We start from the raw sequence: 21,588 nt of genomic DNA on the forward strand, positions 1-21,588 counted from the left end.
TCACCTGCGGGATGGTCTGAGACCAGCGACCCGGAAGCTGTGGTTTTGTACAACCAAAGAATTTTGGCACAAACTGTCAGAAACCGTCTCAGGGAAGCTCATCTGCGTGCTCGTCGTCCTCACCAGGGTCTAAGCCATGACTGCAGTTCGGTGTTGCAACTTCAGTGGGAAAATACTCACCTTCAATTGCCACTGGCACGCTGGAGAAGTGTGCTCTTCATGGGTGAATACCGGTTTCAAAAGTACTAGGCAGATTTTTGATTTCATTAATTAGGATCCCCATTAGCCGACGCCAAAGGCAACAGCTAGTCTTACTGGGGTCCGACACCTAACGAAAAATACATTACCGACAAAATACTTTACAATTTACAATATGTATAGCGTCCTGTGGGCTTCGCACAGCCATTGAAAAGGAGCGGGACAACATTCCACAGGCCACAATCAACAGCCTGATCAACTCTATGCGAATGAGATGTGTCTCGCTGCATGAGGCAAGTGTTGGTAACACCAGATACTGACTGGTTTTCTCATCCACGCTCCTACCTTTTATTTTAAGGTATCTGTGACTAACAGATGCATGTGTGAAATCCATAGATTAGGGCCTAATGAATTTATTTCAATTGACTGATTTCCTTATATAAACAGTAACTCAGGGGGGCAGTGCATCCTTGACGAAGTGCTCGAAGCAGGTGCAATTTGGATGGAGACTCAGTTTAAGAACAGGAAAACATATAACACCTGGTTTGTCATGCAAAATTGACTCCAAGAGCTAAAAAAGTGACTCCAAGAGCTAAAGAGCGTTTTTTTAGGAAGAGAGTTCAGGGGAGTGCAGGTGAAAATTGTGCAAAAGACAGAAGCTATAAGTTAGAAGCTTTTGGGGACAGGAGGAGGGGAGGATTTGTGGACAGGAGGGGTAATGAGGGTGCTGCTGCAGCACCCCCCCCCAAAAAAATAAAAAAAGGTAAGTAAAAAAAAGTATATTTTAATAAGAGTAGTGCACTGGGTCTTTACTACTCCTGTATTAGGGGACCTATACAGCTGTCTGCAGCACGGGAGGAATGACCTGGGAAAAGGGTTTGGGAAATCTCTGTAACCCGGTTCCCACTACTCAACCCTTACACGCACACGCACACACACACACACACACACACACACCATAACTGCTGCTACCAGACTCTTTCATAATTATTGCTAAGTGTAACGGATGTGAAACGGCTAGCTTAGTTAGCGTGGGCGCTAAATAGCGTTTCAATCAGTGACGTCACTTGCTCTGAGACCTTGAAGTAGTAGTTCCCCTTGCTCTGCAAGGGCCGCGGCTTTTGTGGCGCGATGGGTAACGATGCTTCGAGGGTGACTGTTGATGTGTGCAGAAGGTCCCTAGTTCGCGCCCGGGTATGGGCGAGGGGACGGTTTAAATTTGTACTGTTACATTGGTGCCGTGACCCGGATTACTGGTTGCTGCGGAAAAAGGAGGAAGGTCAAAAGGGGGGTGAGTGTAACGGATGTGAAACGGCTAGCTTAGTTAGCGTGGGCGCTAAATAGCGTTTCAATCAGTGACGTCACTTGCTCTGAGACCTTGAAGTAGTAGTTCCCCTTGCTCTGCAAGGGCCGCGGCTTTTGTGGCGCGATGGGTAACGATGCTTCGAGGGTGACTGTTGATGTGTGCAGAAGGTCCCTAGTTCGCGCCCGGGTATGGGCGAGGGGACGGTTTAAATTTGTACTGTTACATAAACACTGTACAATTTAAACACTTGCCCGCCAATGTCCCCATCCGCAAAACACATATTGTACTATAAATTGTGCCTTCCTGTATTATATGTATGACAAAATGTTTATTATATTCTACGGCATCATTTACTTAGTTCGTAATCTTTATTTTATTATTTGTTATTGTCGTTGCATTGTCAATAAGGAACCTGCAAGTAAGCATTGTGTTGGGCGGTGTTTTCCATGTGTATCCCATATATAGGACTAGTGAAAAAACTTGAAACACACACTCCCCTTGCCGTACCAGTGCTCTCCTCACAAAAAGAGAGATGGGAAGTAAATGCAGTAACCCGGTCAGTTCCTCAAATGCCCACAGAACATAAATAATAGATTATGTAACTTAATGAATAAAGAGGCGGGGAGGGGGGGGGGAGATCAGAGGGACGTGGAGATAGAGAGATGCAGAGCGATCAGAGATAGGAAATATAACTGTACCACAAGAGGGCAGTATATACTAGACAGAAGTAAAGATCATGCAATATATCCCTTATTTTTTCCCTTTTCCACTCATTCACTCATTCAACAGCACAAGGTAACACTAAAAGGACTCCAGAGTGGCGTAGTGGTCTAAGGCACTGCAGAGCTTCAGGCGTCACTACAGATCCGGGTTCGATTCCATGAGGCGACGCACAATTGGCCCAGCGTCGTCTGGGTTAAGGGAGGGTTTGGCAGGCCTGGGATGTCCTTATCCCATCTCTCTCTAGCGACTCCTGTGGCGGGCCGGGCACACACACGCTGACACGCTTGCCAGTTGTATGGTTTTGTCCTCCGGATACATTGGTGCGGCTGGCACCAGTGTGGCAGGGTCGTGTTTCGGGAAGACGCATGGCTCTCGACTTTTGTCCCTCCTGAGTCCGTACGGGAGTCGCAGCGATAGGAGAAGGCTAACTACCAATTGGAAAAAGGGGTCATAAACCCCCCCCCCCCAAAAAAGTAATACTAACAGGTATAAAAGGGACATCTACAGGAAAAGGCTGAAAGATGAACCTGTGAAAATATCATTACAATGGAAAGAATAAAACAAGAAAAAGATTCCACCCTTGTCAGAGCTTGTCAGAGCTTGTCAGGGCTTGTTAGAGCTTGTTATAAAATTGTAAAATGGAACCAAATCATTCTTGTGCCCCCAATAAGGCTCGTGCTGGCTCTGACTGCATGTAGAACCGTGAGCCACTGCAGCCCCTCAGGGTGAGTTCAGATATTTTTCTATGCTGTTTCTACGCTGTCATTGTAAATAAGAAGAATTTGTTCTTAACTGACTTGCCTAGTTATTAAAAAACCCTATTCATATTTAATATCAGTAGCACCATCTTGTGGTTGGATTTGAAAATGTACTGGAATGTCACGTGCAAATTCTCTCAGACTTTGTCTTCTCAAAAGACAATCTCAACAATGTACTACATGTGCAACAATCATTCCATGGAAGTCCTAGTGTCTGTGGGTTTTTGATTTTGTCTTGTCAATTAAGACCCAGACAACCAGGTGAGGTGAGTTCTTTACTAATTACTGACCTTAATTCATCAATCAAGCACAAGGGAGGAGTGAAAACCTGCAGATACTCAGCCCTCCGTGGAATGGGTTCGGCACATGTGCTCTTTAACATCATACAATGTAATTGTATTTCTGACCTCCCCACCTCCCCTACCCCATCAGCACCCTGTGCCTGTGGTCCTGGCCTGTGTCCTCCCCCATCACCATCATCACCGTCCACACCCCAGCACCATGACTGTAATCCCATATTAAGCCAGTATTACCAGGTCAGAGGTCACGTCACAGAGTTCATCTTGTGAAAAGAGAGAACATGAGGTGTGCTGCCAGTGCTATGTCCTCAATGGATTCATAGGAATTTAGTCTATCACGATTCATAAATAACAGCCCTTCAAAATGTTGTTTTACTATAATTTCATATTGTACTAACTAAATTAAATACTTACACTACATTCAAGACTCTGCATTCAAGCCCTGGCTATTTTGTTTGATGATTTATGGTTTATTATGGTTTCTCAGCTCTATGTGAACTCTCCAGCCTGTATGTCTGCCTTATATTTAACCTCACAATAATGTACCGTACACTGCAGAGAGACCTTACAATTCCTCCCACCCTCTCCCAGCTTGCCCTTTCCATGCCTGAAAGAAGTATGCATTCATCAGTGTCTGAATCCCAGTGTTGTGTTGGAGGCCTAGGAGGAAAAACATGTCTGTTCCCACAAACACGTTTGACACCCCGGACTACAGTGGTGTTGCTGCTAGTGAGTATCTAAGCAACATGCAGTGGAGGATCTATTACGTAATAGTCCTCTATCCTGTCACTGAGGTGTGAGATGGTCTGCATAGACAACTAGTCTGGCCAGAGCGGAGCGCTGCACAGACAACCAGTGTTCCCATCGAGCTGCATACTGGAGATGACCGAAACAATGTGCTCTGAACCAGATAATAGAATATTACAATTGTTTTAAGCTCTTCCTCAGACTGTCAGGTTCAGGAAGTCTCATTGATTTAGAGTCCTACACGGCTACACTGCTTGGATAATCAGCCCAGTTTCATAACCGGAACCCCTGTGTGGTTGACTGTGACATGTGACACCTCTATGTTACGGTGGCTTTGATTCAGCGCAGTGTAAAGGCAATCAAATCAGAATCCCCTTACCAATCTCTTCATCGATCACAATCCCCATCCCCTGCCGAACCCCCATACCCCAGCCTAACCTAGCCCCATATGCTGCCCCAGCCCATCCTTTCACTGATCCGTACTTACTCCGGGCCAAGAGCCTGCCCCCGGTCCCAGTCTGCTTGCTACATTACAGAGGTTAAAACAGTACACGCTCCACAACCTCACACCCAGGTGTCTCATCCTCTCTTGCTCCAAGACCAACTTGGCTGGTGCAGACCATAACAAGTTATTCTCGATAGACAAACATGCAGTGGTGGGTGCATCCTTATACACAGCTCGGCCCAGCTTTCTCCTCTCTCCGGTTGGTCTGTTTAGGAAATAGGTCTAGTCTCCTCTGTTTAGGAGAACAGAAGGTTGTTTTTACACTTCTTTGTCTGGTCCGATGAAGTGCAAAAGCCATTTCTGTGTCTTTGTTGGATCCAGAGTGTCGTCAGATCAAGGAGCTGTGGTGAACACCTGATGTGAAGGGATGTCCAGGTACCGTGTCGTTTGTCTTTTACCTTGTCGTTATGTCCATCTGTGGGTTATTCTTGGCAGGCTAGGGATAGGGGATAGTGATTATCCAAATGGCAGCTCCATGGCAGTTCTTCCATACAGCGCCAGCCATCTTTGTGGCCATCTTTGAGGCTGGCACTCAGCGGCTATATCTAGCATTCTGACAAGGCTCTCTCTCTCCCCCTCACTTCCCCTTTAGATAAGGAGGTTAATTTAAGCACATGGGGAAAGGGATTGAAAAAATTTTGCGAGAAGATTGTTGAGATGATACAAATCTGTCCGTGAAACAAATTAATGTCTGTAGAATGAAAGTTCTAAATGACTACAAGTTCAAAATGACTACAAGTTCTAAATGACTACAAGTTCTAAATGACTACAAGTTCTAAATGACTGGAAGTTCTAAATGACTACAAGTTCTAAATGACTACAAGTTCTAAATTACTATACGTTCTAAATGACTGGAAGTTCTAAATGACTGGAAGTTCTAAATGACTTCAAATTCTAAATGACTACAAGTTCTAAATGACTACAAGTTCTAAATGACTACAAGTTCTAAATGACTGGAAGTTTTAAATGACTACAAGTTCTAAATTACTACAAGTTCTAAATGACTGGAAGTTCTAAATGACTGGAAGTTCTAAATGACTAAAAGTTCTAAATGACTACAAGTTCTAAATGACTGTAAATTCTAAATGACTACAAGTTCTAAATGACTGTAAATTCTAAATGACTACAAGTTCTAAATGACTACAAGTTCTAAATGACTACAAGTTCTAAATGACTGGAAGTTCTAAATGACTACAAGTTCTAAATGACTACAAGTTCTAAATGACTGGAAGTTCTAAATGACTACAAGTTCTAAATGACTGTAAATTCTAAATGACTGGAAGTTCTAAATGACTACAAGTTCTAAATGACTACAAGTTCTAAATGACTGGAAGTTCTAAATGACTGGAAGTTCTAAATGACTGGAAGTTCTAAATGACTACACGTTCTAAATGACTATAAATTCTAAATGACTAAGACAAACAGCCATCTGTAAATCTGTACAGTATATACAGTTGAAGTCAGAAGTTTACATACACTTACTTTGGAGTCATTAAAACTCAATTTTTTTTCAACTACATCACAAATGTCTTGTTAAGAAACTATAGTTTTGGCAAGTCTTACTTTGTGCATGACACAAGTCATTTTTCCAAAAATTGGTAACAGACAGATTATTTAACTTATAATTCACTGTATCACAATTCCAGGGGGTCAGACATTTACATACACTAAGTTGACTGTGCCAAAATTCCAGAAAATTATGTCATGGCTTTAGAAGCTTCTGACATAATTTTAGTCAATTGGAGGTGTACCTGTGGATGTATTTCAAGGCCTACCTTTGAACTCAGTGCCTCTTTGCTTGACATCATGGGAAAATCAAAAGAAATAGACCTCCACAAGTCTGGTTCATCCTTGGGAGCAATTTTCAAATGCCTGAAGGTACCACGTTCATCTGTACAAACAATAGTACGCAAGTATAAACACCATGGGACCACGCAGCCGTCATACCGCTCAGGAAGGAGACACCTTCTGTCTCCTAGAGATGAAAGTACTTTGGTGCGAAAAGTGCAAATAGATCCCAGAACAACAGCAAAGGACCTTGTGAAGATGCTGGAGGAAACGGGTACAAAAATATTTATATCCACAGTAAAACGAGACCTATATCGACGTAACCTGAAAGGCCGCTCAGCAAGGAAGAAGCCACCGCTCCAAAACCGCCAGACTACGGTTTGTAACTGTACATGGGGACAAAGATCATACTTTTTGGAGAAATGTCCTCTGGTCTGATGAAACAAAAATAGAACTGTTTGGCCATAATGACCATCGTTATGTTTGGAGGAAAAAGGGGGAGGATTGCAAGCTGAAGAACACCATCCCAACCATGAAGCACAGGGGTGGCAGCATCATGCTGTGGGGGTGTTTTGCTACAGGAGGGACTGGTGCACTTCACAAAATAGATGGCATCATGAGGAAAGAGAATTACGTGGATATATTGAAGCAACATCTCAAGACATCAGTCAGGAAGTTAAAGCTTGGTCACAAACGGGTCTTCCAAATGAACAATGACCCCAAGAATACTTCCAAAGTTGTGGCAAAATGGCTTAAGGACAACAAAGTCAAGGTATTGGAGTGGCCATCACAAAGCCCTGACCTGAATCCTATAGAAAATTTGTGGGCTGACCTGAAAAAGCGTGTGTGAGCAAGGAGGCCTACAAACCTGACTCGGTTACACCAGCTCTGTCAGAATGAATGGGCCAAAATCCACCCAACTTATTGTGGGAAGCTTGTGGAAGGCTACCTGAAATGTTTGACCCAAGTTAAACAATTTAAAGGCAATGCTACCAAATGCTTATTGAGTGTATGTAAACTTCTGACCTACTGGAAATGTGATGAAATAAATAAAAGCTGAAATAAATCATTCTCTCTACTATTATTCTGACATTTCACATTCTTAAAATAAAGTGGTGATCCTAACTGACCTAAGATGGGGAATTTTTACTAGGATTGAATGTCAGGAATTGTGAAAAACTGAGTTTAAATGTATTTGGCTAAGTTGTATGTAAACTTCCGACTTCAACTGTATGTTCTATATGCAGTACACTTCATACTGACAGTTTGTTGTCTGTGTCTTTGCTGAATGTTTTTCCTCCCCAGGAGAAAGGATGGGTTGGTATATCCAGAAGAGCAGGGGCATTGTACTGCTGCTGTCCGCCCTCACCCTCTCTCTCCTGGGTGTCATCAGCTCCACTACCCTCCTACCTCCAACAACCTCCAGCCCTTCTCTTACACTTATCAACACCTCTCCTCTCACCCACACTTCCTCTCCCACCCTCTTCCCCAAAACATCCACATTCTCCCAGCCCCAAAATCAAATTTCCTTTACCACCTTAACCCTTCCTCTCTCTCAGTCCTCTCCACTCCTCTCCAAAACCACTGTTCCTCCTCTTCCCAAAACCTCCCATGCTACTGTACCTTATACAAAACTTTGCGCCTTCAACTTCCCCATGCCACACGCCTCCCCCAAAACCCCTCCCGCCCTCATCTCCCCAAAACTTCCCTTCCTCCTTCTCTCTATATGACCAGTCCCTTCACCCAAATTTCCCGTCCGCGTCTCCCCAAAACCATTGTCCCTCCTGTCTCTCATTCCTCGCCTGCTCCTCTCTCTTACATCACCTCCATTCCCCAAAACCTTCTCTCTTCCTGTCCCCAATACCTCGCCTCCCCTACCCAAAACCTACCGCGCTCGTCTCCCCAAAACATCCCCTTCCCTTCTCCACGACACAACCAGTCCCCTTCCAAAACACTCCAACCCTCCCCAAAACCACCCTCCCTCATCTCCCCAAAACTACCAACCCTCCCTTACCCAAAACCTCCTCTTCTCTTCCTTCTCCTCTCCCCATTCCACCAGTCCCTTCCCCAAAACTTCCCATCCACGTCCCAAAATGACCACCCCTCCTTTCTCTCAGTTCTCCACCCCTCCTCTCTCCAGAACTACTGTCCCTTATCTTCCCAAAACAACAATCGCTCCTCTTCCCTCTTCCACCCGTCCCTTACCCAAAACCTCCACTCCTCGTCCACCCCAAACCTCTCCCCATCCTCTCCACCACACTGCTCCCCCTCTGTTTGACTGTGAGCCCTTCATAGTGACCCAGAACATCCCAGACCTAGTGTGTAACAGGTACAATATCTCCCTGTACACCTCCCCCTACAGAGGTGTGGCCACACCTGCCAAGGTAAGAAACAATACATATATTCCTCTTGGATAAATGGTAACATGTTAGAAAATGAATGACCCTAAAACAATCATATACTTCAATGTTCTAACAGGGATTTATTGTGAGAACGTTACTGTGTTTCCTTCCTCCCTGCTTTTAAGTGCCAGGTCAGTTCCTGTCTCTGTTCTATACTGACCGACTGGGCCTCTACCCCCAAGTGAATCTGCTATCCAGGCAGCAGTTCTACGGAGGCATCCCCCAGAGAGGAAACCTTAGGGCCAGCTTGGCCAAAGCCCGCGCTGACATTGACTACTATATCCCCTCCAAGTACTGATCTAAAATCAGCACCAAAATCCTAACCTTAATGATTAACCATCAGGTCAACACTATGGGGCAACTACAACTGCTACTCTACTGCAGATCAATGTTTAGTCCACCATGTTCAAACATTAACCTTAACCATTGAGGGAGACTTGGGGACACAAAACTGACCTTAGATCAGTGCATAATAAGGGTATAACTTTACTGCTCCACCTCCCTCCAGGACAGCCGGTGTCCTGGCTGTGATCGACTGGGAGGACTGGCGCCCCCTGTGGGCCAGGAACTGGGGCTCCAAGTGGATCTACAGAACCCTTTCAGTGACCCATGCCCGCCAGAGGGACCGCTCCCTCACAGCATGGCGGGCCACGGCTACAGCCAAGAAGCAGTTCCAGGCAGAAACCCGCAGCTACATGGCAGAGACTCTGTCCTTGGGTAGCCGGCTCAGGCCCAACTACCAGTGGGGATTCTACCTGTTCCCCAACTGTTATAACCATGGATGGATGGAGCCAGGATACACAGGGAGATGTACCAAGGAGGTGATGGGGCAGAACGATGAGCTGCTCTGGCTGTGGGAGGCTAGTTCTGCACTATACCCATCTATATACCTGCAGGTAAAGGATGTTGTTTTGGGGGGGTGGGGTGGGGCAGGATATGACTAATTCATAATCTAACATCTACCCCTAGTCTGGTAGCCAGATGTGTTTTGGTTTAGCCATCTCCTGTGTAGCCTGGCAGGCTATACTAAAAGTCTAGTGCTTCCTAGTTTGTAGGTAAGGTGAGAGAGACTAACTCCCATGGGGTTGTTGTGCTTCTTTTAGGCGTCTCTAAGGGACAGGCATAGCGCAACCCTGATGGTAAGGAACTGAGTCCAGGAGGCGCTGAGGTTGTCTGCCCTGCCCGCCAAGCCCCTCCCTAACCCTTCTCTGCGTTAACTGTGTGATGGTCTCCAGGGCGATCTGGGACCATCAAGGGAGAGTGCTGCTGTGGAGGCCTCAGGAGCCATTCTGTGGGGGGCCAGTGCCAACTACGATGACAAGGTTAGGTGATACTCTAGCCCTGTTTATACCTGGTTCTAACATGGATCCTTTGTCCTGATCTTGTCCACATCCTGATGGTGCCCACATTTTCAGACAGGTGTACTATATGTAGACAATCAAAAGATGCATTGTGATCAGATCTTCCTCACCACCTCAAATCAAATTGTATTGGTCACATACACAAGGTTAGCAGATGTTAATGCGAGTGTAGCAAAATGCTTGGGCTTCTAGTTCCAACAGTACAGTAATATCTAACAATTCCACAACAACTACCTAATACACGCAAATCTAAGTAAAAGGATGGAATAAGAATATGTACATATAAATATATGGATGAGTGATAACCGAGCGGCATAGACAAAATGCAATAGATGGTATAGAATATAGTATATACATATGAGGAGTAATGCAAGATATGTAAACATTTTTAAAGTGGCATTATTAATGTGACTAGTGATCCATTTATTAAAGTGGACAATGATTTTGAGTCTGTATGTAGGCAGCAGCCTGTGTTAGTGATGGCTGTTTAACAGTCTGATGGCCTTGAGATAGAAGCTGTTTTTCAGTCTCTCGATCCCAGCTTTGATGCACCTGTACTGACCTCGCCTTCTTGATTGTAGCGGGGTGAACACGCAGTGGCTCGTGTGGTTGTTGTCCTTGATGATCTTATTGGCCTTCCTGTGACATCGGGTGCTGTAGGTGTCCTGGAGGGCAGGTAGTTTGCCCCTGTGATGCGTTGTGCAGACCGCACCACCCTCTGGAGAGCATTGCGGTTGTGGACGGTTCAGTTGTCGTACCAGGCAGTGATACAGCCTGACAAGATGCTCTCAATTGTGCATCTCTAAAAGTTTTTAGGTGACAAGCCAAATTTCTTCAGCCTCCTGAGGTTGAAGAGGCGCTGTTGCACCTTCTTTACCACACTGTCTGTGTGGGTGGACCATTTCAGTTTGTCTGTGATGTGTATGCCGAGGAACTCAAAACTGTCCAGCTTCTTCACTGCTGTTCCGTCGATGTGGATAGGGGGGAGTGCTCCCTCTGCTGTTTCCTGAAGTCCACAATCATCTCCTGTGTTTTGTTGACGTTGTGTGAGAGGTTGTTTTCCTGACACCACACTCCGAATGCCCTCACCTCCTCCTTACAAGTGCACATGGATCTGGACAGTGAAGCCGTTTAAATCATCCTTACCCTACCTTCTAAAATCATTGACAGGTGGCACCTTAACTTATGGCATCAATAAAATTAAATAAATAAATATGCATACAGGGAGGGACCAGGAAACCAGGAGGGACCAGGAAATCTGTTCACAGTGTGGACACAATGGACGGATATGAGTCACATGTTAATACATGTTAATACCAAAGCCTCACATAGTTCTGAAAATGTGGGCAAAATCAGAATGTAGACAAGATCAGAACAAAGGCCGCATGCTAGAGCCAGGTATAAACAAGGCTTCCGACACACATACACACTCAAGGTGATACTCCCCAATCACACTGAACGCAAAATACCACTGACATTTTTAGGGTGCCATTTGAGACACATAATATTGTTTTAAGAAACAAAACTATTCAAAAGCAGAAACAAAAGTATTCTCACCATGAATAGAATATTACCATGAATAGAATATGACCATAAATAGAATACTACTCCAGCACATATGAATCCACTCCAACTTTCTTTGATGTATTGTTCCCTCCCTCCACCCTCCCTTCCCACAGGCATCCTGTGAGGCTCACTAGGCATATCTCAGCCCTACACATAAACATGAAGTGTTATCATTTCCTCCTACTTTCTCTCGCTCTCCCTCTCCCTCTCCACGGGCGTCTTGTGAAGCTCTTTCCTTGTACCTCACCACCACGCTCAACCCCTACGTCAACAACGAGACGGCAACTTCCTGTGCCAGGGGAATGGCCGCTGCGTACGGAAGCACTACGAGTCGGACCACTACCTCCACCTGTCTTCAGGGAACTTCCGTATCCTGCGGGCCAGGGGCACGTACATGGTCCCTGGGACTCCCAGTCTGGCTGACCTGACTCTCTTCTCCAGGAGTTTCACCTGTCAATGCTATGCAGGATGGACATGTTCCCCCAAGCTGCCCATACACCTGTCTAAAGCACTGGCGTTTAGACTGAAGCATCAGGGTCTGTCTGACAAAACTAAGACACTGAATAAAGTGATCGCTGATATGGAACAATCGACCATTAAAAGAGAACTTGAAAAAAAAAAAAAAAAAAAAACACTGATGGATGGATCAACTGGACTGTCCTGTGTGACATACACAACAAGGTGGCACAAGTCTCTGGTTTGACCTTCATAATAATACTGTAATAATAATCAGAGGTAAGTACTTGAACGGCTCATGCAGATGATGGTTTCGGGTGATATGTTGATGGCACATAAGGACAAACTACAGTGTATGCCATGCAGTACTGTACAGCCTGGGTGTTTCAGGTCACTGTTTTCTCTGTGCCTTAATAAGGTTCACACTGCAGTAATGATGAAGCTCCATACGTCTACTGATTCCATTCAACAGGAAATAGCCTAAAGACATTGACATGCTGTGACAGGAACAAAGAAGAGTTGATTGCAAGTAGAGATGGTTTACCTGTGACAACAGTTTTCCTGTAGTTATTTGTATATCATTGGAGTGTATATGGTTGTCTATCGCACTACTGATCCTCACAGTGTTGATGTTGTGAAGACAGGCACCTATTAGACCTGTTATTATAAATATTTTATTAATTGACATTGACCAGAGGTGCTAATAGTTTATTCTCCACTCATTGTGAATGACTGTAATGAAAGTAAATGGGCAAAAGTGTAATATGAAGTTTTCCTTACCCTGCCCTAATAATAATAAACCTTGTGTGTGTGGATGACTCCTGTCTTGCTTTCGGAGACCGTCTTCACCCCTTCTTGAAACTCGAGGGGAAGGGGGGGGAGGACCACGGTAGAGCCCAAAGCCTTATTAAGCATTCAAGTAGATTACTGTAGACATTTGGCATTTAAGCGTTAGCCTGCTTTACTCTGTAGAGAATTACCTTGAATTTTAGCCAGACTTCTGAAGTTAGGCCCACAACCCTATTAAGAGTATGAGCGTGTGCAGGTGTTATAACTGGAAATAGAGAAGTGATACCTCAGAGAGCCAGGAGTGAAGCAGTTAACATCAACACTAAATGCTGTGTTAGTATCAGTGTTCTACTGTTGTAACAAATAGAGGAAGTCAGCGGGGAGATAATGAGTCCAGAAGGAGAAGTGAATGATGGGAGTCATCTGGCCAATTAGATAAGCCAGTGTTGTCCCTAGATGTTTATGGCCAATCAGATTGGCTGGTGGTGCTGTGTCTCTGGGTATCAGATATATGGGAACATAAATAACAGGTCCCTACAGTAACAATCCAGCTCTTCTTACCCCTCTAACCCCCTCCAACCTCACTGAATGGTCTCCTTGACAACTTTCCACGGGTAACCTAGCCTAAACACACACACACACACACACACACACACACAAACAAACAGTGCAGAGGTGGAAAAACCAGACTCATCATCTCTGCCTCATGCCGAATCAATCTGACACCAGGCACAGATAAGAGTAATTTAGTATCTCTTGATCCAGTCGCAGAGCAGTGTTGACTTTATATAATTGAGGTGCGGTTTCCTGTAAAGGTCAGACATTTTCAGTTGGTTTACGACATTGTTCAACTTTCCTAGGAAGCTGATCTGAGAGAAGCACAGACAACCTGTAAATACAAGCAATTTAGTGAGAGCACGATGTCAATCAAGACAACATGAACTGGGACAACCTTAGTGGTTCAACATGGAGATTTAATGTAGTTATAAGTAATGTACAGTATGCAGGCTACACAATATCCATACAGTGATTGATTCAATTCAATTCCACCATGGACATACTGTAGCAAGAATATTTGAGTCTTTCCTCATTTATAACCTAAAATAAACATGATTTTACTTACTCATTGTGAGCTATATAGTACATGATTGTTCTGTATTATTAAATACAGTTGGTCAATGATTTCCAAACATCAATTTTTAAAAGAAAAATGATGATTAAGATCACAACTTTACCAGGGACAGAAGGTTCTCCCCAACCACATACAGTGCCTTGTGAAAGTATTCACCCCCTAGGCATTTTTCCTTTTCTGTTGCCTTACAACCTGGAATCGATTTTTGGAGAGGTTGTATCATTTGATTTATACAACATGCCTACTACTTTGAAGATGCAAAATAATTTTTATTGTGAAACAGACAAGAAATAAGACAAAAAAACTGAAAACTTGAGCGTGCATAACTATTCACCCCCCAGTGTTACGGTGAGTGAATGAGGACCCAAAAGCGAACTAACTTAAACAGAGCTTCTTTAATAACCAAACATAGGTAGGCTCAGATAGACCGGCAGATTCCGACAGGACAGGACAAGGTTACAGCAAACATGACGATAGTCTGGTTCAGGCATGAAACACAACAAACAAGAATCCGACAAGGACAGGAACAAAAACAGAGAGAGATATAGGGGACTAATCAGAGGGAAAAAGGGAACAGGTGGGAAAAGGGGTGACGAGGTAGTCAGGAGGAGACAAGGAACAGCTGGGGGAAAGCGGGGGAGAAAAGGTAACCTAATACGACCAGCAGAGGGAGACAGGGTGAAAGGAAAGGACAGAAAGACACAACATGACAATACATGACAGTACCCCCCCACTCACCGAGCGCCTCCTGGCGCACTCGAGGAGGAAACCTGGCGGCAACGGAGGAAATCCTCGATCAGCGCACGGTCCAGCACGTCCCGAGAGGGAACCCAACTCCTCTCCTCAGGACCGTACCCCTCCCAATCTACGAGGTACTGGTGACCACGGCCCCGAGGACGCATGTCCAAAATCCTGCGGACCCTGTAGATGGGTGCGCCCTCGACAAGGATGGGGGGGGGGGGGGGGAAGACGAGCGGGGGCGCGAAGAACGGGCTTGATACAGGAGACATGGAAGACCGGGTGGACGCGACGAAGGTATCGCGGAAGAAGAAGTCGAACTGCGACAGGATTAATGACCCGAGAAATACGGAACGGACCAATGAACCGCGGGGTCAACTTGCGAGAAGCCGTCTTAAGGGGAAGGTTCTGAGTGGAGAGCCAAACTCTCTGACCGCGACAATATCTAGGACTCTTAGTTCTACGCTTATTAGCAGCCCTCACAGTCTGCGTCCTATAACGGCAAAGTGCAGACCTGACCCTCTTCCAGGTGCGCTCGCAACGTTGGACAAAAGCCTGAGCGGAGGGGACGCTGGACTCGGCGAACTGAGATGAGAACAGCGGAGGCTGGTACCCGAGGCTACTCTGAAAAGGAGATAGCCCGGTCGCAGACGAAGGGAGCGAGTTGTGGGCGTATTCTGCCCAGGGGAGCTGTTCTGACCAAGACGCAGGGTTGCGAAAAGAAAGACTGCGTAAGATGCGACCAATAGTCTGATTGGCCCGTTCTGCTTGACCGTTAGACTGGGGGTGAAAGCCGGAAGAGAGACTGACGGAAGCCCCAATCAAACGGCAAAACTCCCTCCAAAATTGAGACGTGAATTGCGGACCTCTGTCCGAAACGACGTCTGACGGAAGGCCATGAATTCTGAAAACATTCTCGATGATGATTTGTGCCGTCTCTTTAGCAGAAGGAAGCTTAGCAAGGGGAATGAAATGAGCCGCCTTAGAGAACCTATCGACAACCGTAAGAATAACAGTCTTCCCCGCTGACGAAGGCAGTCCGGTGACAAAATCTAAGGCGATGTGAGACCACGGTCGAGAGGGAATGGGAAGCGGCCTGAGACGGCCGGCAGGAGGGGAGTTACCGGACTTAGTCTGCGCGCAGACCGAACAAGCAGCCACGAAACGACGCGTGTCATGCTCCCGGGTGGGCCACCAAAAACGCTGGCGAATGGAAGCAAGCGTACCCCGAACGCCAGGGTGGCCGGCTAACTTGGCAGAGTGAGCCCACTGAAGAACGGCCAGACGAGTAGGAACGGGAACGAAAAGAAGGTTCCTAGGACAAGCGCGCGGCGACGGAGTGTGAGTGAGCGCTTGCTTTACCTGCCTCTCAATTCCCCAGACAGTCAACCCGACAACACGCCCCTCAGGGAGAATCCCCTCGGGGTCAGTGGAGGCTACTGAAGAACTGAAGAGACGAGATAAAGCATCAGGCTTGGTGTTCTTAGAGCCCGGACGATAAGAAATCACGAACTCGAAACGAGCGAAAAACAGCGCCCAACGCGCCTGACGCGCATTAAGTCGTTTGGCAGAACGGATGTACTCAAGGTTCCTATGGTCAGTCCAAACGACAAAAGGAACGGTCGCCCCCTCCAACCACTGTCGCCATTCGCCTAGGGCTAACCGGATGGCGAGCAGTTCGCGGTTTCCCACATCATAGTTACGTTCCGACGGCGACAGGCGATGAGAAAAATACGCGCATGGGTGGACCTTGTCGTCAGAGAGGGAGCGCTGAGAAAGAATGGCTCCCACGCCCACCTCTGACGCGTCAACCTCGACAACGAACTGTCTAGAGGCGTCAGGTGTAACAAGGATAGGAGCGGATGTAAAACGATTCTTGAGGAGATCAAAAGCTCCCTGGGCGGAAACGGACCACTTAAAGCACGTCTTGACAGAAGTAAGGGCTGTGAGAGGAGCTGCCACCTGACCGAAATTACGGATGAAACGACGATAGAAGTTCGCGAAGCCGAGAAAGCGCTGCAGCTCGACGCGTGACTTAGGGGCGGGCCAATCAATGACAGCTTGGACCTTAGCGGGATCCATCTTAATGCCTTCAGCGGAAATAACAGAACCGAGAAATGTGACGGAGGAGGCATGAAAAGTGCACTTCTCAGCCTTCACAAAAAGACAATTCTCTAAAAGGCGCTGGAGGACACGTCGAACGTGCTGAACATGAATCTGGAGTGACGGTGAAAAAAATCAGGATATCGTCAAGGTAAACGAAAACAAAGATGTTCAGCATGTCTCTCAGGACATCATTGACTAATGCCTGAAAGACAGCTGGAGCGTTAGCGAGGCCGAAAGGAAGAACCCGGTATTCAAAGTGCCCTAACGGAGTGTTAAACGCCGTCTTCCACTCGTCCCCCTCCCTGATGCGCACGAGATGGTAAGCGTTACGAAGGTCCAACTTAGTGAAAAACCTGGCTCCCTGCAGGATCTCGAAGGCTGAAGACATAAGAGGAAGCGGATAACGATTCTTCACTGTTATGTCATTCAGCCCTCGATAATCTATGCAGGGGCGCAGGGACCCGTCCTTCTTCTTGACAAAAAAAAACCCCGCTCCGGCGGGAGAGGAGGAGGGGACTATGGTACCGGCGTCAAGAGCTACAGACAAATAATCCTCGAGAGCCTTACGTTCGGGAGCCGACAGAGAGTATAGTCTACCCCGGGGGGGAGTGGTTCCCGGAAGGAGATCAATACTACAATCATACGACCGGTGTGGAGGAAGAGAGGTGGCCCTGGACCGACTGAACACCGTGCGCAGATCGTGATATTCCTCCGGCACCCCTGTCAAATCACCAGGCTCCTCCTGTGAAGAAGAGACAGAGGAAACAGGAGGGATAGCAGACATTAAACATTTCACATGACAAGAGACGTTCCAGGAGAGGATAGAATTACTAGACCAATTAATGGAAGGATTATGACAAACTAGCCAGGGATGGCCCAAAACAACAGGTGTAAAAGGTGAACGAAAAATTAAAAAAGAAATGGTTTCGCTATGATTACCAGAAACAGTGAGGGTTAAAGGTAGCGTCTCACGCTGAATCCTGGGGAGAGGACTACCATCCAGGGCGAACAAGGCCGTGGACTCCCTTAACTGTCTGAGAGGAATGTCATGTTCCCGAGCCCAGGTCTCGTCCATAAAACAGCCCTCCGCCCCAGAGTCTATTAAGGCACTGCAGGAAGCTGACGAACCGGTCCAGCGTAGATGGACCGACAAGGTAGTGCAGGATCTTGAAGGAGAGACAGGAGTAGTAGCGCTCACCAGTAGCCCTCCGCTTACTGATGAGCTCTGGCTTTTACTGGACATGAAGTGACAAAATGACCAGCAGAACCGCAATAGAGACAGAGGCGGTCGGTGATTCTCCGTTCCCTCTCCTTAGTCGAGATGCGGATACCTCCCAGCTGCATAGGCTCAGCTCCCGAGCCGGCAGAGGAAGATGGTAGTGATGCGGAGAGGGGGGCAACGGAGAACGCGAGCTCCTTTCCACGAGCTCGGTGACGAAGATCAACCCGTCGCTCAATGCGAATAGCGAGTTCAATCAAGGAATCCACGCTGGAAGGAACCTCCCGGGAGAGAATCTCATCCTTTACTTCTGCGCGGAGACCCTCCAGAAGACGAGCGAGCAAAGCCGGCTCGTTCCAGCCACTGGAGGCAGCAAGAGTGCGAAACTCAATAGAGTAGTCTGTTATGGATCGATTGCCTTGACATAGGGAAGACAGGGCCCTGGAAGCCTCCTCCCCAAAAACAGATCGATCAAAAACCCGTATCATCTCCTCCTTAAAGTCCTGATACTGGTTAGTACACTCAGCCCTTGCCTCCCAGATTGCCGTGCCCCACTCACGAGCCCGTCCAGTAAGGAGAGATATGACGTAGGCGACACGAGCAGTGCTCCTGGCGTAAGTGTTGGGCTGGAGAGAAAACACAATATCACACTGGGTGAGGAACGAGCGGCATTCAGTGGGCTCCCCAGAGTAACACGGCGGGTTATTGATTCTGGGCTCCGGAGATTCGAAAGCCCTGGAAGTGGCCGGTGGATCGAGGCGGAGATGGTGAACCTGTTCTGTGAGGTTGGAGACTTGGGTGGCCAGGGTCTCAACGGCATGTCGAGCAGCAGACAATTCCTGCTCGTGTCTGCCTAGCATCGCTCCCTGGATCTCGACGGCTGAGTGGAGAGGATCCGAAGTCGCTGGGTCCATTCTTGGTCGGATTCTTCTGTTACGGTGAGTGAATGAGGACCCAAAAGCGAACTAACTTAAACAGAGCTTCTTTAATAACCAAACATAGGTAGGCTCAGATAGACCGGCAGATTCCGACAGGACAGGACAAGGTTACAGCAAACATGACGATAGTCTGGTTCAGGCATGAAACACAACAAACAAGAATCCGACAAGGACAGGAACAAAAACAGAGAGAGATATAGGGGACTAATCAGAGGGAAAAAGGGAACAGGTGGGAAAAGGGGTGACGAGGTAGTCAGGAGGAGACAAGGAACAGCTGGGGGAAAGCGGGGGAGAAAAGGTAACCTAATACGACCAGCAGAGGGAGACAGGGTGAAAGGAAAGGACAGAAAGACACAACATGACAATACATGACACCCAGAGTCAATATTTGGTAGAGGCACCATTTGCAGCAATTACAGCTGCAAGTCTCTTGGGGTATGTCTCTATAAGCGTGGCACATTTAGCAACTGGGATTTTTGCCCGTTCTTCAAGGCAAAACTGCTCCAGCACCTTCAAGTTGGATGGGTTCCGCTGGTGTACAGCAATCTTTAAGTCATACCACAAATTTCTCAATTGGATTGAGGTCTGGGCTTTGACTAGGCCATTCCAATACATTTAAATGTTTCCCCTTAAACAACTTGAGTGTTGCTTTAGCATTATGCTTAGGGTCGTTGTCCTGCTGGAAGGTGAACCTCTGCCCCAGTCTCAAATCTCTGGAAGACTGAAACAGGTATCAAGAATTTCCCTGTATTTAGCGCCATCCATCATTCCTTCAATTCTGACCAGTTTCCCAGTCCCTGCCGATGAAAAACACCCCCACAGCATGATGCTGCCACCACCATGCTTCACTATGGGGATAGTGTTCTCGGGGTGATGAGAGGTGTTGGGCTTGCACCAGACATAGCGTTTTCCTTGATGGCCAAAAAGCTCAATTTTTGTCTTATCTGACAAGAGTACCTTCTTCCATATGTTTGGGGAGTCTCCCACATGCCTTTTGGCAAACACCAAACGTGTTTGCTTATTTTTTTCTTCAAGCAATGGCATTTTTTCTGGCCACTCTTCCGTAAAGCCCAGCTCTGTGAAGTGTACGGCTTAAAGTGATCCTATGGACAGATACTTCAATCTCCACTGTGGAGCTTTGCTGCTCCTTCAGGGTTATCTTTGATCTCTTTGTTGCCTCTCTGATTAATGCCCTTCTTGTCTGATCTGTGAGCTTTGGTGGGCAGCCCTCTCTTGGCAGGTTTGTTGTGGTGCCATATTCTTTCCATTTTATTAATAATATATTTAATAGTGCTCCCTGGGATGTTCAAAGTTTCAGATATTTATTTAAAACCCAACACTGATCTGTACTTCTCCACAACATTTTCCCTGACCTGTTTGGACAGCTCCTTGGTCTTCATGGTGCCGCTTGCTTGGTGGTGTTGCAGACTCTGGGGCCTTTCAGAACAGGTGTATACAGTGACTTGCGAAAGTATTCGGCCCCCTTGAACTTTGCGACCTTTTGCCACATTTCAGGCTTCAAACATAAAGATATAAAACTGTATTTTTTTGTGAAGAATCAACAACAAGTGGGACACAATCATGAAGTGGAACGACATTTATTGGATATTTCTAACTTTTTTAACAAATCAAAAACTGAAAAATTGGGCGTGCAAAATTATTCAGCCCCCTTAAGTTAATACTTTGTAGCGCCACCTTTTGCTGCGATTACAGCTGTAAGTCGCTTGGGGTATGTCTCTATCAGTTTTGCACATCGAGAGACTGACATTTTTTCCCATTCCTCCTTGCAAAACAGCTCAAGCTCAGTGAGGTTGGATGGAGAGCATTTGTGAACAGCAGTTTTCAGTTCTTTCCACAGATTCTCGATTGGATTCAGGTCTGGACTTTGACTTGGCCATTCTAACACCTGGATATGTTTATTTTTGAACCATTCCATTGTAGATTTTGCTTTATGTTTTGGATCATTGTCTTGTTGGAAGACAAATCTCCGTCCCAGTCTCAGGTCTTTTGCAGACTCCATCAGGTTTTCTTCCAGAATGGTCCTGTATTTGGCTCCATCCATCTTCCCATCAATTTGAACCATCTTCCCTGTCCCTGCTGAAGAAAAGCAGGCCCAAACCATAATGCTGCCACCACCATGTTTGACAGTGGGGATGGTGTGTTCAGCTGTGTTGCTTTTACGCCAAACATAACGTTTTGCATTGTTGCCAAAAAGTTCAATTTTGGTTTCATCTGACCAGAGCACCTTCTTCCACATGTTTGGTGTGTCTCCCAGGTGGCTTGTGGCAAACTTTAAACAACACTTTTTATGGATATCTTTAAGAAATGGCTTTCTTCTTGCCACTCTTCCATAAAGGCCAGATTTGTGCAATATACGACTGATTGTTGTCCTATGGACAGAGTCTCCCACCTCAGCTGTAGATCTCTGCAGTTCATCCAGAGTGATTATGGGCCTCTTGGCTGCATCTCTGATCAGTCTTCTCCTTGTATGAGCTGAAAGTTTAGAGGGACGGCCAGGTCTTGGTAGATTTGCAGTGGTCTGATACTCCTTCCATTT

At 46.4% G+C, this 21,588-nt stretch overlaps 1 pseudogene across 1 annotated transcript; it reads left to right on the top strand.

Annotated features, from left to right (window-relative positions):
- The first annotated feature begins 8,417 nt into the window (after positions 1 to 8,417).
- Positions 8,418 to 11,855, top strand: LOC110501056 (hyaluronidase PH-20-like; annotated as a pseudogene). Its single transcript, XR_016490430.1, has 5 exons — positions 8,418 to 8,708; positions 8,851 to 9,017; positions 9,235 to 9,622; positions 9,830 to 10,048; positions 11,767 to 11,855. The product of XR_016490430.1 is annotated as a hyaluronidase PH-20-like (transcript).
- Positions 11,856 to 21,588: the final 9,733 nt, after the last annotated feature.

Source organism: Oncorhynchus mykiss, chromosome 21 (genome assembly GCF_057628025.1).
Source record: "Oncorhynchus mykiss isolate SJ-2025 chromosome 21, ASM5762802v1, whole genome shotgun sequence".
Lineage (NCBI taxonomy): Eukaryota > Metazoa > Chordata > Actinopteri > Salmoniformes > Salmonidae > Oncorhynchus > Oncorhynchus mykiss.